Genomic DNA, 16,414 nt, shown 5'->3' with positions numbered 1-16,414 from the left:
CCTGGAAGCACTAGCACCACTTTCTCTGCATCATGGTCTCTTTGAAGACATATTGAAGGGTTAAATGTCGTATAGTAGCTTCTCAAATTTCGCAGTTTTTAATTCTTAGCGTTTTATTGGAACACACAAAAAATAAATAAATAAAAATTTGGCTGGCCTGAAACTTGAATTCGGCCGGGTTTGAGCGGCCGCCAGCGTGCAGGCGGCATAATCGTGTAGGCTAGCGTCATTTCTCTTATGTACAAAAGATTCATTATTGTTTATTACTGAATGTCTTTTTATTGAATTAATGTTTATGTGTGCAAAATAGGCAATACAATTCATTAATAATATGTAGAATATTAAAACACTAGGAAATGACACAGCATTGTATTCGTTGATTACAAAACCAGTGACTGACTGGTTCTACATATAAAACTGAAGAAAATAAGACCTTGGTTGTAGCTGTAGTAAAATTAATATGGTTGTTTTAAGTAATGTTATTTAATGTTAATAAATGGAACAATAGAAGTAGCTAACGATAATGGTAAAAGAAAAGAGATCGCATATGTAAGTGTATGCACTGCTGTAGAAAAAATATCATCATTACTTTACATAAGAATATGAAAGCAACACTTATTTACTGTTCATATATATTTTAATTAATGTTTCTGAATTTGTTTTATTGAATTAATGTGTGTGTGTGTGCAAAATTAACAATACAATTTATTAATACATTGGAATATTAGAGGAGACGAGACAGCTGCCGGCATTGTTTAAGCTTCTGAAACCAGTGACTGATTGGTTCTACATATAAAACTGAAGAAAATAAGACAGTGAGTTTAGCTGTAGTAAAATTAATGTAAAAAAATGAATATGGTTCCTTGAAGTACAGTGAGTTCTGCTATAACGCGTGTTTTGATACTGCGAATTTGCTCTAATGCGATTTATGAATTAGGAACGACATTTGTATAACGCGAACGCTTGTGTGCTATAACGCGATTTTTGCTTACTATTTCTCCAATTTTGTGGTATTAATTGTGAATATGGTAAAGAAGAATATCTCCAAGAAGCGTTCTGGTGATAGAATTCCCGGTGATGATCGTAAAAGAAAGGATATAACACTTGAAGAGAAGCTCGATGTTATCAACCTCAAAATCACCCTTCTCCCCCATCAAGTTACATTCATATTTTTTCAAGGTAAAGTGTTACATTTACTGTATGATTATGACGTTATAGCAGAACTACCTGTACCTGTAATGTTATTTAATGTTAATAAATGGAACAATATAAGTAGCTAACCATTAATGGTAAAAAAAAAAGTGAGACTGCTCGTATGTAAGTAGACATGTGAAAATATATCGTCATTACTCTACATAAGAATATGAAAGCAACACTTATTTACTGCTCATATATATATTGAAGGGTTAAATGTTGTACTCTGTATAGACAAGCAGAGAGAGAGGCAGCGAACTGCCGGATGTAAACAAACCTTAATTTCGCGGCTTTTTTTTTTTAAGGGGATTAGCCCACCCGGAATAGGTCACTGACCCACATTAGGGCCTGAGGGGCAAAAATTTAATACTCCTGTAATAATAATAATAATTCAGATAAGTAAAAAAAAGCTGCCTATCTACCTATTGGACAAACTAAAATCGTTCGGACCACAGAATGCGGACTAGAGAGGTACAACCTGTACTATAGTGAGAATTAGTGATAATTTTTTTTTATGCAATTAATTTGTATTTATATTTCCAAAGCATAAGTATAGTAGAGTATATACAGTATAGTCTCGGTTTACGCGGTCAATTAAACTCGTGGAGGTCCGCGTAAAATGAGAAACTCGTAAACGAAATAACAGAACATATGGGATTAATTGAAATAGAGACTGGGCCGACCCCCAGACTACCCTTTTTCCGTAATACGTATGTTGTAGTAAAATTAACATCTTAATTTTATGATGGTATGCACACACAATTAATATTTAAGAGAAATATCAATAATATTAGGTTTTTTAACACTTACGTTAGTAGAAGAGATGGCTGGGCACACGGGGATGGGGGGTTGGTTCCGAGGCAGAGGACAGATTATTGGCCCACACCTGTATCACTATCCACCACAGAGGCTTACAGGGCCTCTTTGTCAAACCCCTCAAAGTCTATATCCTCACTATCACTGACTTGGGCTGGCTGTGGTGGGTGGCGGGTGAAGAACTCGGTAATGATTTGTTGACTGGGCGACCTTGTGTGCATCCTGCCCGCGCCGCTTCCCGCGAAATGATGGAATGTACCGTGTAACTAATAATTGCCGGTCTGGCCAGGTGCCGCTTAATGACCAAACGCGTAAAGGAAAATCACGTAAATCGAGGCTATACTGTACTGTATTATGAAACCAGTTAATGTACAGTATAATAATTTATGAATTGCTCATGAATCACGTTAAGAGATTAATTATACTATAATTACAGTAAAAGTTTAAATAAAGGTTATGTTATTATTTTTTATAGAAACTTAAAGTAAGTAAATGTGTAAATAATAAAGTTATTCCCACCAGCAAATTTGTCGTGCTAGCCAAAAGTTTTAATATAGAAAAGTGTTGCTGTAAAACTAAACTGGGAGTCATTTAGGTAGTCTATACCATCCACACACAAAAGTTTGGATTGGCAGTTGTCCATCCATATATTATGATGTCCTGCCAATTATTGATAAGATACATAGGTCTCGAGCATTGTCAGTACAGTACGGAACTAGTAATATGGTTTCAGATAATTATGTAACCTGTTGGTGGACTACTCGAATGCTTCAGATAATAAGAAAATTTTGGCCTGGATATTTTTAAGCCTAATTGATATGAGACAAAACCTGAATCAGTATTTTCATTTAGGTAAAAGTAGAGCTGTCATTTTAAATGCAGTAGTGGTAGAGTGGTATCATGTGTAGCTCTCACAAATAAGTCAAAGGTTCGAGTCCTGCTTGGTCCAGACACACATGAAAAGGGTGTTATCCAGTGACCTTCACTATCAAACATCACAAGTTTCCTCCTGTACCAACACTGGACAGACCAACTAAATTTCTAACACCCTGTAATAGAAGAAAACAACTCTTGAGATGCAAGACACAGTACAGTAGTAATTAACTAATGAGTGGAATCAAAACTCAGCCAAGTTTTTCTTTATAAAAATGGAATTGAACTAGCCTGCATATAATTTAGTGCAGTCAGACTTCTTCTAAAAGACAAGGTATATTTTTGAGGTGTGTTAAGCAATTAATATATTAAAAGAAGTCATTATAACATGGTACCTATGGAGATGCACTCCTAACAGTGCCAATTCTTGGCCTATAAATTCTACAACAGCTTTCATGGGTAACGATAATGTTTCTGCCAATGTTTTTATAATTTTTATAGGTAAAACAAAGACTTCAATAACATACTAACTTATGAAACTAAATTTTATCAACACTTCAATTAATTTTGTAGGAGTATTGGTTTAATGGTAGAGGAAACTGTGCCAAGCCACTGACCCACACCTGCCTGACTCTTTACACATCCTGGTCACCTTGGCTGTATTACCAACACTTTTACTCTCAGGCTGTTTTCACTTGGGACTCACAGAACCAGCATGAGGTTTGATGGACTGTACACATTGATTAGATGAGCACTGATTGGCTGAGATGTAAACAAAGATGGTTGCAGACATATCTGTTAATTCTTTCACATCTGAAGGAATGTTTTATTTATATATTTTCAGTGGTACAGTACATTACTATTACAATATATTTATTAAATTATTATTTTTTGTCTGTAAAGTGAAAGTATGTTAGAAGAGGCTCCGTTATAAGAGGTTTACCTCTACAGTATCCAGTTCCTTAAATTTTGAATATCTGAAACATTTAAGTGTTAAAACCAGCATTAGTGTGTACCAAACACAATTCACAGGGAATCTTGTTATTTTCAAGAATATGGTGAGGTTGTACAGTAATCTACCCATTAACTGGAAATTTGGTGCAGAGCAGTTCTGGGATTGAGTGATTTCTGGGTATGGATACAAATTTTCTCATCCCAGGAATTTTTCTGGGTATACTGGGGAAAGTTTTCCAAGAGTCTAAACCACGCATCTCACACGGACGAACACATGTGTAATACAGGAGGTCCATGCTTAACATTTTGGTTACGTTCTTGTAAAACACAACATTAACGGTAAATTTTTTCCCATAAGAAATAGATAAAATACTCTAGTTACGTTCCCCAGCCTTCCTTTGCCCCATAAAATACATTACATATACCAGTACATAAATTCAATGAAATTTTTATAGAAATTATATATTATTTATCCAAAAAGATAAATAAAATAAATTAATGTTTATTTAATAAGATAATACAATAATTTTGTATTGTACTCACTGATGGGCAGAGGTGGAGCGAGTGTGTGGTGGAGAGGAGGGTGGTGAGTCACTGAGACCTGGAGGGGGTTCCTCCTTGACTAGCATCACTAACACTTGATGGGCACTTGGGAGCCATTTCAAGTGGTTACAGTACAGTATTTATAGCAAAAACCATTACACTGTGGAAGCTTAACAAAGACTGGGGAGAAAATGCTTGGGGACGCTCCGTGAGGCGTGGCGGCGTAAGATGAGAGAGAGGGTACGCATGCAATGTGTAGTCCATGTTGGGTGACAACGTTATAACAAATCAGTTGGGTCTTAAACAACGTTGTCAGAATCATGGGTATCTAAAGAGGAGCAACGTTATAACGAAACAACGTTGTATGGGACAACGTTAAGCGAGGACTGGGTGTATATTGTAAATAAACAAAATATACTACTGCATGCACTATACTGTACTACAGCTACTCACCACCAGATGCTGTTGTCTTGAGCTTGTGATGCAGGCAGGGCAAATGGTGATGTGATGATCCAGGATGACTTGCCTTTGTCCTGTACCATCTACTGTAGTAGGTGTTGCTAAATGTTACTCTCCTCTCCCTCCATGAAGGAGATTTTGTACACACACTGTATACTGTCGTACATACATCCTCAACACACTAGCATATACTGTCCACTCTGCTATGTACAGTACAGTATATGTACGGTAACTGTAATCACTTTTATTGATTTAACACTGCTTTAACAGTATTCTTGGCTGATTATATACTAGTACTGTACAATATTGAACAACACAGATCTTCTGCAAAAACAGTGGTGAGTGAGTGAACAAGCTTGTACAATGGCAGCAGACAATGAATGAAGAGTTTGAGGAGATAGGCTGTGAGATACATCAGCCATTCATAGGCATCCCATGCAGTCACATGACAGTAGTGACCAATCATATCTCATGAGCACTCTTAAGCCTAGCCACTCAAGCACCTGGCATGCATCCTCGCGTCGAAAACATGGTGCGATCTCGCGGAAATTCATTCCCATACCCAGAACAGAGAGATTTTCTGGAAATGTGCAAGATGCAATCCTCGGACATTCTTTCAGGTACCCGGAATGGAAAGATTTTTCCCAGAATTTCTCTGAATGCTAAAAAACAAAAAAACAAAAACACACACACACACACACACACACACACACACACACACACACTAACCCCCAGCCATTGGAGAGTTCCAGGGATTGAAGATTCTGGTTAACGGAGAGATTATTATACAGTACGTACAGTATTTGGTTTCAGAGAAGTAATGGTTGCATAATAAAAACAAAATCATTGTAGTGCATAAAACATGTAGAGAGATACAGTGCATGATTCATAATTCCTAAAGAGGAATTTTAGTTATTCTATATGTACGTAACATAATTTACTCATCAAACCAAAAGGCAAGAATTTATCAAGGCGAGTGCCATAATAATGGCGTGGAGTGCATTATAGTACTAATATCATTAATATTGCTCTTTATCAAGTATACTATAGATAATCAGACAAGTTTAGCAGCTAATTTAGGACTATAGGATATATAAAAACTTAGTGAATCTGTATATGCACTCTAAACCATAGGAGGGCAATTTTAGTCCTCTAGTTTATGTTTTAATGAACTCTGAAACTCCATTAGGTTTAAGCCTAATTATTGGTACAGTATCAGTAAAATAACATGAGCCTTGAGTTTTCAGATAACTGTACAGTATTAGGAATACTGTAGCTAATTCATACTTAAGTTTTTTTATGTACACACAAATCTCAATGTATTGTTTCATATTAATTGTTGCATTTAAGTTTGTTATAAAGTTTAGTTTTGTTATCAAATACTATGGATATCTTGTCCAATAATTTGATGAATTTTAGGTACAGTTTTTTCTATGAATGTAATGACTTACCAAGTTGTTACCTTAGTATTTTCATAACCGCATCATTGTGATATTGTATCAGAGCTCTATGAAATGTATTTTTGTCAGTCTAATTCTATTTATAAAGAGAGTTATTATCGCGCACGCACACACACACACACACACTCTCTCTCTCTCTCTCTCTCTCTCTCCTTGACTTACGGCGGGTTCCGTCCGGCGACCAGGTCGTAAGTCGAATAGGCAAAAATAATACATAGAAATGGGCGTCTCTCTTTCTTCTCAGCACACACAGTGGGCCCTCGGTTATGGCCCACCGGTTAACGAGTTACTTTCCATAAGATTCTTAACCCGGTTAACGAGCAATCCCACGATTAACGAGTTTCTTACGAGCCAACCTGAACATGATTTCGCTTGCATTTGGCGGTCCACCAGCTGTAGTGTTATTCCGCCAATACAGTAATCCGTTCTAGGGGCTTAAATTCCTTACCATTTTAGCAAATATCAAGAAGTTTATACTATTCAATAATTTCAAAATTTTAATATTAAATTTTTACTCAATTTAACAATTATTGAACATAACTGAAGTTAATGAAACTAGTTTTATCGTGCCATCCAGCTCAACACACCATACAGGCGTCAGTCTTTGTATCTTTTCAGTGGAGGTAACATCTTGCTTGAAACTCTCTTCAACTAAACACTTTTTCTGTTTTTGCAAGCAAATTCTTGGTCATTTTGAAATTTATTTTACATATTGACAATATATAATGCAGTGCAGTGTTGATTTAAAGAAAATAATCTTGAATTGCACCAAGAGAACTAAAATTTTATGGGTGAAGTGGTGCCATGGGGTGACTTCTTCCACCCCAATGCCTTCTCTTCTCCCTTCTCCTCCACCCCCATTCTAATTCCCATCATCATCATCCAGAGGCCTTCTACATACACACCTCAAAGTAAGTGTACTTTTCTACCTTTTTTGTTGAATTTAGGCAATTTTCGGTGAGCTGGAACCAATTACCCAAAAACCCATTGAACAATGTTTCGGTTAACGATTGCATGAAGCAAATGTTTTTTGTCTTTATATAATACCTAAAGATAGATTTGTGATATTAAATTTCTGTCTACTTACCTAGGAAATGCCTTTGTATAAGAAAATTTTTTAGTTTAGGTGTGGAAAATCCCAGTTCTAAATGAAAGCTCTTCAATTTTACTATAGACATAAGAGATTACGGTATGTTGTTATTTAAGTACTAAATGGGATTTTCTGAATTTATGCAAAAGATTATCCAGATTTTAAGATGGAGTTTTCCTTAGGTGACATTTTGTAAATGTTACTGTACACTATAAATTCTTTTCACCAGGCAAATTTTGTGGATACCAAAGCTTAATTTTTTTACATATTTACTTTCCATCATAGATTTTATGTTAAGTATTTGTGTGGTTATCCTGTTGACTCTTGGTCCTGTCTCATATACAGTACATAGTTATGCTGTACAGTACCTGTACTGTACAAGATTGGTGGTGACATGTCATTTGAAAAAGATACAGTGTAGGTATAATTACCTGTTCTGGAACTTGTCTTTACCAAGTGTTGTGGTGTTGTACATCTGTCTGTCAACTATTTTGTTTCCAGTTATTGAATTTAGTTTCATTTGAAATATTCTCCCCAATTTTGTGGTCAATGTTGCTCATACTGTACAATTTGGCTTCACTTTTGTTACTTCTAGCTTCTACAGTTGCAGGGATGTGGGTGTACAGTATTGTATCATGCTACCATGGATTTTGCAATATTAGCTCTTAGAGTTGGTCTTAAAATAGCTACAGTAGTGAATTCACTTGTGCAATACCCCATTGGTGTACCATAGTCTCTGTGTTCATTACTTTAACCATATAGTAGTCAATAGTATGCATAATTTATTTTTGGTGGATAGTAAAATACTATATTAAAGTTATTGCTGTAGTCAATTATAGATATAAAATATTGTTATAGGTAAACAATTAATATACTGCACAGATAATTTGCAATCAAGATATTTAGTAAATACTGCACAGTAGTCATTCACCAACTGTGGGGGTTTGGGTCTTGAAACCAGTGGATAGTAAATCTCTGGTTGGTAAGACCAATATAAAGGCTTATGGGAAATAGGGGTTATGTTCCACGGCTGCATTAACACTTGCAGAGTCTAAGTTGCCTGTTCTTTCGCAAAGAAATACCTGCATTGTACATTTCATTAAATTTGAGTCAAGTACATGCTGTGGAAAATGGTGTAATATAAGTTTAACAGTATAAGGGGGATTTATTGTACCTTCATTGAGGTAGATGGTGGAAGATGATTGTCATGGTTTTATATTAATTTGTCTAAGTGTGGATTATATTATATAAAGATTATAATATATTGTGTTTCTTATATTTCTTAACGTAGAGTTCGATACCTTCACACTGGTTACTTACAGGAGATTATGGTGTATCTACGCAGAAATTTACTCCACCACCTGACATTCCATGATTTATACTTGATAAATGATGATTTAATGAGTTCCATTAATTTCTAACATTGGTTATACTTTGTCATAACCAATCAGTCATTACCTTTAGTAATAAGATAGAATCACAGATACGGGCAGATAATTACACTTACATTTATTTGGCAAGCTTCCATACAATGATTTACAATTTGCATGGATATATGATTCACTCACGTTCACGCTGTAATAAAAGTAATCTTCTAAAAGAGGGAATTTTCATCTTGGGGACACATGTGATTACTCTAAAATGGGTATGACTTAACAGAGCCTTAATTCTTCAAGTGATACAGTTACTGCCAGCCTGGATTGCTCTTGTTGCAACCAGGCTTCTGTACAAGAACTTCTTTCCATGGGGAATAACAACAAAAAGGTACTCTTGGGTTACCACACATAGTCTCGCGTCACTGACAGTCACTGTAGACGGTTGTCGCGGACGGGAAAACTGGTAAGCTTGACTTGATTAACCACATAGATTCAATAGGCCAGCCTGGATTGCTTTTGTCACAACCAGGCTTTCACATGTGATTTTTTCCACGGGGAATACAAACCAAGGTTAACACACTTAATCTCTTGTCGATCATGGTCACTATAGACGGGTGTCGCGCACAACTCTGTAAGCGTGACTTGATTAACCATTTACTTTAGGTTTGATAGGCCAGTCTGGATTGCTTTGCGCAACCAGGCATCCACATGTGATATTTCCACGGGGATGACAACCTAGGTTAGCACACTTAGTCTCGTGTCACTGACGATCCACAGGACAGGGTGGCGGTGGAGGACTCTGTGTGGTGTCCGTTCCCCTTCAGGAGGGAGAAGGTGGGGACGACGTCTTAACTAACCCATGGCTTAGGGCAGGGGTGGCGAACCTTTGAAAAAATTATCTCGCGTGCCCGTGGAAATTTTGAGCAGATTATTATTTTCAAACAAATTTACAAAACCTGCTTCTCTACCAATCATGCTGGGTGCACCATCAGTTGTCACGGGAACTATTTTTGAAAGATCAACTTGTCGATTAGACACTTCGTTTACTACTGCCTTACATATTTCAGCCCCTGTGGTATGTTCAGGTAAAGTTACCAAGTTAACCAGTTCTTCACATATTTCATCGCCCCTACAAAATCGAGCAATAATGGCTAGCCTAGCTCTCATCAAGACAAATGGAAAGCAATTTACATGAACGAATATCTTTTGTTAGCTGTTCTACTATGTTTGTTTCCCTCTTTAATATTCTATCTTTTACTGTGTTTCTACTCACTGGCAAATCCTTAATGTGCTGAATACCGTTTTCCTTTTCTGGAAAACCATTAAAAAGGAAAGGAGAACATTCTAGCCATGATTCTTTAATATACTCCCCATCACAGAGTAGTTTTCCATGTTGAGCAATAATCTTTGAAATCACAAAACCAGCAGCAACTAAGTTGGAACTACCTGAAAAAAATTTCATCAAAACATTTGACTGCATTTTTTTGTTACCGATTTCTCGAGAAATGTGTTCATTTTGTTCTTGCTCACTTTTATCACAAAGCCATTTATGAACAGTTTCACAATGCCGCTTTACGGAGGAAGTCCTGCACACCACTGTTTCGGAACATAAGATGCATAATGCTTTATCACCCTTTTTGATCATGCAAAATCTTTCATACGAATCTTGAAAATTTCTGCTGCTGCTTCAGCCTTCATATGAAACTTTTTGTTTCTTTGCTAGTTGAGCTGACATTCTGGACAAGCTGAAAATGGTAGATACAATGCAAATACTAATGCAAAGTCAAAACAGAGTAGTAAACAGTAATGCAGTCTTCAAATCACTTTACCATTTAATAACAACTCAACCACATTCCACACGACATTATATTCTAATCGTCAAACATTTTAAGAATTTTATTATTCGTACCATTAGTTTATTATCGTTTTCTTCTATGTCACAAAATATCCAGTGTTCACTCACAAACAACTAAAGGAAAATATGAGCAGAGCGAAGCCAATGCCAACCATTCACTTCTATCATTACACCGAATACTGATGTGTACGCTGGGTCGGCAGGGATTTCAAAACGTGTCATCGGAAGTAAAGTGTTCTCGCAACGTGGCGTCAGACGTCTCCTGTGAACACTTCTCGCTGCTCCCGGTTTGTAAAAATTCATTCGCAGCAATAATTGGTTTAAAAAATCTTGGGGCGGCAGTTCATGCTGCGTGCCAACAAAATCTTTTCGTGTGCTACCTTGGGCACGTGTGCCATAGGTTCGCCACCCCTGGCCTAGGAGATACTACTTAAAATGTGGTTTTGGGGCGTTAGGTGATGAACAGTACAATACTGTTTCACTGGCCTCCCCCTATAGGCTGGCTAACATACCACTAATGAAAAAAATGTTGCAATCATGGCTCGCTAGGTGCCTTATCTCTAGTAAAACAAACTTTGGAGTTGGTTAGTGGGTAAGCCTAACAAAACCCATGACAATGATGTGGAGGGAGAGATGGTTATAAGGAAGAGGGGGACAAACCCACTCTCTTCTGCACTCTTCCATGTGCCAATAGCAACACTAGCCCTTATCGTAGCCTCGCTTTTTCATCGTATGAATCAAGGATTCATTTACCTCCCATAGAGCATTCCACTGACGTTATGCTCTCGCCACGCTCTAGTCTATCTAGCACTTCAACTTTCTTTTCAAGTCATTACATTCATTTCCTTCTTCACACCTTTATAATTAACACTCAATGCACGCTTAGGGGCCATAGTTCAATTCAAAATCAATATTATTACTTTAGAAAATATGTAATCAATATCCAGTGTACGGAGCAATAAAATATGTCTGCATGGTTCAAGATTACAACACTGTGTGTGGCGGGATGGTGCGTGTTGTGCGAATGAATGTAATGGAATACGAAGGGAAAATGACGCTGCGCTAAACCAATGAATACTAAAAATTCAATGCCGCAGTTAGTGAAATGGTATACTGTAGAGTAAAAACCGTGGATACCTGAAATCTGTGGTTTGCAAAGGACTACTGTACTGTACTGTACTTGTTATTTGATGGCACTGCAGCATTTGACTGTTTGATTTTTTAACTATGCTCAACAATTCTGCTATAATGTTAGTACAGCACAGTACAGTAGTTTGTCTTGAGGAGGGCATTAACAGTTACATCTGATGTGGGTAAAATTTTAGACATATTTTGAAACACTGGCCCTTGTCATTGTTTTCATATTTTAGAAATTCATGAGGTGTTAGGCAAATAAAATATTGAAAGTGGCATCCCCTTAGTGAAGGGGCTAATGGTGAAAACTGCCAACCAGACTTAAGAGCATTATAGATATTAGATACTGGTATAAGTGTACGATTATATTTTTTAGTAATACGGTAATAACAATACAGTTTTCTGTACCAGGTACCTGTATCCTCTCCGAGCATATTTGTTGCAAAGTGAAATCCAGAGGCCTATTAAGGGCAATGCAGATATCTTACAGTGCATTGAAGATGAAGGTTTTGGTACAGGAGGCACTGTGGCTGCCACTGTACTCGGCCACCTTCACTTCCCCAACTATAAAACTGGGTGGGTTGGGGCTGCTCTGTGTGCAAACCAATGACCGTATGCTAGAGGTGGAGTACTGTATTTTAATAATTTATCCACTGCACAGTGTAAGTACTGCTTAATAATTTATTGCACTTAGAAGCTTCTGCTTAAACTAAACATTCAGGAGAAATTTAATTTACCTACATTAAGGTTTTTGGTTGGTACAGTTCATCAGATTATTAATGTACGGTAGGTATAATTTTTAACTCTCCATGAATAATTGCTTTCAGATTCACAAAAAAGTTCTTCATATGAATACCAGGCAAAAAGGCTTTAATTGAAACACTGAACTGTGATAACGTTTGTAAAGCTTTATATTGTTCTTAAGTTTCTGTAATAATGTTCTGGCTTGAACTTGAACAAATGGACTCGCACCTGTAATCGTTACAATTTTCTCATTTTGGATTGATAAGCCTCCTCATTCTTGTCTCAGAAAATGTGATAAACACAAATTATTTGACTTAACGGTATTAACCTTAGTATTTAAAACAAAATGAAAATACCCACTTGTAAATTTAATAAAAATATGCATAATACTGTACACATATCAGACTAACATATATAAAAATACAGACCTGTCCATAACCTGGGAAATGTCTGTACAGTACATAGTACTTGAATAAAAACAGGAATTTCATCATATGGTGAAGGAACATTACCATACACAGGAACTGTAGCTTAATTCTGCACAATATCTACCAAAGAGTTTACTTCAAAACATCTTTATAAATACATACTGTAGTTCCATCATCTGTTTTGTCATGTCATATCCTTCAATGAGGTACACTGATATTTCAAGTAAAATAAGGGGCTTAATATGATGGAGATATCAGAATAGTGGTTATAAAAATATGCTTATGCAGAAAGCATACAGTACTGACCGATGTCTTGTTTAACCAGTCATTTTTTTTTGTGCATCCGAGTTGTGGTGCAGTAAAAATATACATACTGTACTGTTTACAGTATAGGTGGTAAACAAGATTATGTATTCTAACTTTAGTAGGCCACATTACATTGTATTAAGCCTTTTTGGCATAAGTGTACTGTAATTTCATGACTGCCATGATGTAACTAAAGTTGTTTTAACCCTTACGCCCCAGATGACATACTAAGATACCCGACTAGCATGCCACAGTGAAGCTTCCTGAATGTAATTACCTACGTTTGTTTGTTTCATTTCCATTGTTTGTCCATTTTATCATGTTGTATCAAAGTAATACAGTAGAACGTCAATTTAACGCGAATCGATTTAATATTATTGATTTAAAGCAACACCCACAATTAAGGACACGGTTTTATTTACAGTGAATCTTTCCTATTTTCTTGGCGAGTCAATCAAGGCGCATCATATTTTAAATTTCGCGCCTAATGTTTCCCACCAGACGCGTCTCTGGACACGCTACACGGCTGCCCGCCACCTTTAAATTTCGCGCCTAATCTTTCCCACCAGACGCTTCTCTGGACACGCTACACTGCTGCCCACATCCTCAGTTCTCGTGCTGATGCTCCCCATGAACGGACTTACTGTGTGACACTATCTCTTCTACCACGTGTATCAACCATCACCATTATGTCCAAGAGGCCAGCTACTACATCATTAACTACCCCACAGGCCAAGAAATCAAGGCAAGCAATTACACTGGAGCCGAAAAATCTAGGTGCTGGAAGCACTGCAGTGTGGAAATGGTGCTTCAAGTGTGGGACGTCAGTTTGGACTGTCGGAAAGCTCTGTCTGCACTATAAAGCTCAACGAGAAGAAAATTAGAGCAGCCTATGCTTCACCAGATGTTACCAAGGGTAAACTCTGCCTGAAGAGTGTTATGTATGGCGAGATGGAAGAAGCACTTAAGTTATGGGTAGAAGACATGCAGCGCAGAAAACTTCCTCTCACTGGCCCCATGCTGCAAAACCAAGCCTCTGAAATACAGTCTCGGATACTTGAAAAGGAAGGGAAGTCCATCAAAGACAGTAAGTTCACAGCAAGTACAGGTTGGCTGTACAAATTTATCAAAAGGACCGGGCTACGGAATGTGACATTTTCAGGTGAAGCTGCATCTGCCGAAGCGGAGGCGGCCGAGGATATGAAGAAAGTTATGAAGGATATAGTGTTAGAAAATGGTTATTTTCCTTGCCAAGTGTGGAATTGTGATGAAACTGGACTGTATTGGAAAAGAATGCCAAAGAAAACCTATCTAATGAAGAGTGAAGAAAAAGCACCAGGGTTTAAGGTCAGCAAGGACAGACTGATGATTCTCCTCATGGCGAATGCATCAGGCACCGCTAAATGAAGCCCCTCGTCATCCACCACTCGGCTAAACCGTGCCTTGGCGATCAAACAAGAAGGCGTGGATGACTTCTGATATTTTCGATGAGTGGTACATCAGCCATGCCACTTGAACCTAGCAACAAGGCGGTTTGGACAACACATCTAGCCAGTCCAAACACCTGTGCAGTGTGAATAATGATGTAAACTTGACCTTCTTCCCTCCTAAGGTGACTTCACTTACTCAGCCACTAGATCAAGGTGTTATTGCCATGTTCAAGAGTTATTATCTCAAGAATACTATGAGGTAAATGGCTGAAGCTATGAACAAGGACAACAATATGACTGCAGCAACATTTTGGAAGAGCTACACCTTCAAAGATGCGATAACTAACATCACACATGCATGGAAAAGTGTGCCAGAAACTTCACTAAATGGAGTGTGGCATCATCTGAGGCATGAGGTAGTCCATGATTTCAAGGGCTTTGATGAAGGCACGGACGTGAAAGCCATTATGAAGCTCGTTAAGGAAGTGATAGGGGATTCAGGATTTCAAGAAATCCAAGAAGAGGATGTGACTGAACTGCTTGTTAGCATGGAGGATCCTCTCACTTCTGAAGAAGTCTTGGAGATGGTGAAAAAACACGAGGAAGAAGAGGAATCGACAGATAAGCCCCAAACAGTGGGGAAGGAACTGACAATTCCTAAGCTGAGGGATTTTATGCAGAACGTCACCTCTGCCACCCAGTCTGCACTGCAACATGACCCTGACATGGAACGCAGTATGCAAGTGGTGGAGGCGTTGAATCTGGCTGCATCTACGTACTCGTCTGCTAGATCAACTGATTATGGCTCGGCAATAGAAGAAAATCACCTCATTCTTTCCGTCCATTATCCTCATCAGGTGAGTTTATGAAACCGTGTGTTATGAAACCGAGTATTTATTGCTCGGAATAAACACCAGCGCCACCACCCTTCCCCATCAGCTGATTGCTAACAAACAGACCAATTTTAGCTGTGTTGATTTATGAGTGTTTGTTTATTCTAGGAGATGGGCTGAGGTGCATCTAGGTAGACTCTCAGTTGGGGCTGGGCCGGAATAAAGTAATTAAAAACTAAGTTGAGGAAAGTGAGTCAGACGAGAGGCGAGTGGAGCGTGCCACCAGCCTCTCCATCAGCTGATCGCTAGTAAACAGACCATTTTGCATCCAGTAATTTTAACTGTGTTGATTTATGAGTGTTTGTTTTAGCATAATACTAGAGCCTGTACAAAACAATGTTTTGTTTATTCTAGGAGATGGGCTGAGGTGCATCTGGGTGTATACTCTCAGTCAGGGAGGGCCACTGGCCCGAGGCAGCAGACAGTACTACGCAGTAACAGCACCATCCAGCTCTCAACTCGGCTGCATATATACAGTGAACCCTCACTTTACGCGGTCAATTGAACCCACGGCGGCCCGCGTAAAGTGAACAACATAACATATGGGATTAATTGAAATAGAGACCGGGGCGACCCCCAAACTCCACTTTTTCAGACACAATACCGACTTTGTAGTAAAAATAACTTCTTAATTTTATGATGGTATGCACACACTATTAATAATTAAGAGAAATATCAATAATATTAGGTTTTTTAACACTTACATGAGTAGAAAAGATGGCTGGGCACACGGGGATGGGGGGGTTGGTTCCGAGGCAGAGGGCAGATTATTGGCCCTCACCTGTATCACTTGTATCAATTGTATCACTATCCACCACAGAGGCTTGCAGGGCCTCTTTGTCAAACCCCTCAAAGTCCA

This window comes from Homarus americanus, unplaced genomic scaffold, assembly GCF_018991925.1.
Source record: "Homarus americanus isolate GMGI-L3 unplaced genomic scaffold, GMGI_Hamer_2.0 scaffold22250, whole genome shotgun sequence".
NCBI classification, from domain to species: Eukaryota; Metazoa; Arthropoda; class Malacostraca; order Decapoda; family Nephropidae; genus Homarus; species Homarus americanus.
The sequence above is the reverse complement of the archived record's forward strand: the minus strand, read 5'-3'. Positions refer to the sequence as shown.